General features: G+C 50.3%; 1 non-coding gene across 1 annotated transcript; it reads right to left on the reverse strand.

The window, feature by feature from the left end:
- Positions 1-461: 461 nt before the first annotated feature.
- Trnal-cag (transfer RNA leucine (anticodon CAG)) lies at positions 462-545 on the reverse strand. The gene has a single exon. It is a non-coding gene; the product is annotated as a tRNA-Leu (tRNA).
- Positions 546-2,047: the final 1,502 nt, after the last annotated feature.

A 2,047-nucleotide genomic window follows, 5' to 3' on the forward strand; every position in this document is an offset into this window, starting at 1 on the left:
CAACCTCAGTAGCGAAAGGAATGCAAGTTCCGTATCGCTGAGAAGAAATAGACACTGCGCGAAGGACAAAGACGAACACAAAAGGACGAGACTATAAGACAGGACGAGCCCAACTTCCAACTCTGGTTTTCACTGAAGGGATGGAGTACTCACCCGCATGACCATTGTTGCTTTTTGTTCTTGATTGTTTCAATGCAATTAAAATTTAATGTCTGTCGAGAATGCATCCTGTTCTGCGATCCGATTACTATTCGTTTGCGCGTCACGGGGTTTTTGTAGAATTGAGGAATGCGAACGCCCATAGATTTATGGTGTACCCCAGAAAAACGAAACATGTGCCATCAAAAGAAATGTAACACCAATCTTATGAAAAACTGAAAGAGTAAAAGTCTTTTGAGAAACTGGAATGGGAAAAGGGAATGTTTCATTAAAAAGGCTAATTCTTAAAAAAAAAAAACTAATGTCAGAAGTGGGATTCGAACCCACGCCTGGAAGACCAGACTGCGACCTGAACGCAGCGCCTTGGACCGCTCGGCCATCCTGACAGATTTTTTTTTTTTTTTTTTTTTTTGAAACAATAACTTTATTTACACATAAATATACACGTCATGCCGAGTGTTACACATGGTTCCGGAGCAGCTCTAACAGTGGATGTGTCGGTTACATGTTTGGGGGGTAAGATGACAACGAACGTGAAACCAAGAGTAGAAAAAAAAATAAAAATAAAAAGGGCACAGAGACACGAAAACAAAAATACAAGGACAATGAAAACAGCAACACGGGCTCTACAAAAACAAAGGCTGAAGGAATTGTGTGCGATCTATTGGCCGGCGCTATCTCTCCTGTTTCTCAAGGGGACTTGGTCAACGTAGATACGCTGGCCCGTTAAACGCTCCAACCCCCCCCCCCTTTTTTTTTTTTTCTTTTAATGGCTTAGGCGTTTCCCTGCCTGCGCCTTTCCTCATTTGTTTTGTAGCGCTTCAGCGCATGGCTGCCTCGGGCGAGCTTCCTTCGCAGTTCCAGGTCGCAGTCAGATGTGCCCAATGCGCTGACCGTCCATTGGACCTCCCGCAGAAAGTGTCGCCATGCGGGTTGTGGGCGGAGGGCGCACTCCACTGCTTCTACCCTCGCTTTCCAGAGGGCGTGTAATCCGATGGCTAGGACACAATCACGGAAAGCGGGGTGCTCTGTGTCCACGCACAGGAACTTGAGGCCCGGCCAAGTGATGTTCCACGACGTTCTGAAGCACGATTGTATTTCGTGCCAGAAATACATCGCCGTGTTGCAGTCAAGGAATGCATGTTCTGCGGTTTCCGGTTTGCCACACAGGAGGCATCCGGCGCCCCAGGGGAGGAAGAAGCCCCGCTCCTGCTGACGCGCCATGACTAGTAACAATGCCGCGTGGAAACGGAAGAAAAAATCTTTTGTGCCGACTGGGATGGGGGATTGCCTGACCCGCTTGAGCACATCGCCTCCACCCTGAGGGACCGGTGGCTGACGGTACAGGGGTGGTGGCAGTGTCTGAGCAACTAGGTCCCAGTATAACTTTCGCGGCTTCACAGCGAGCAGGTATTCCCAAGAAAAACACGTCTGAAGTGAAGCCACCGCGCTGGCTATCTCCCTGTAGAACCCTGTGATGCGAGAGCCATGATCGACAGGCGCTGATGTGGCAAGCCACGGCCGCAAGTGAAAGGAGCCTAGGCTTTGGATGGCCGCCTGAAGAAACGGGTCGACCTGGTCGCGGAAGAAAAGGAAGCGCTGGACTACGAGCTTGAGTTCTGCGTTTATCAGTCCAATTCCACCCCCCTCCACGCTCCAGAAGAGATTGGTACGGCGCATGGGCTCGTATTGCGACCGCCAAACGAACACTGCCCACGACCGGTGTAGCCTCTGTATCGAGCCGGCATCGATGGTGGTAATGCGCGCTGCGTACAGAATTGCGGGGTAGGCTACCATGTTGCACAAGAGGGCCCTTGCGTAAATGGATATGTTACGGTTCCTCCAGGGGTGAAGCTTCCATTCGGCCGCGTCAACTTTTGATTTCCAT

Source organism: Haemaphysalis longicornis, unplaced genomic scaffold (genome assembly GCF_048455015.1).
Source record: "Haemaphysalis longicornis isolate Haplotype H1 unplaced genomic scaffold, Haemaphysalis longicornis Haplotype H1 scaffold_1, whole genome shotgun sequence".
NCBI lineage: Eukaryota > Metazoa > Arthropoda > Arachnida > Ixodida > Ixodidae > Haemaphysalis > Haemaphysalis longicornis.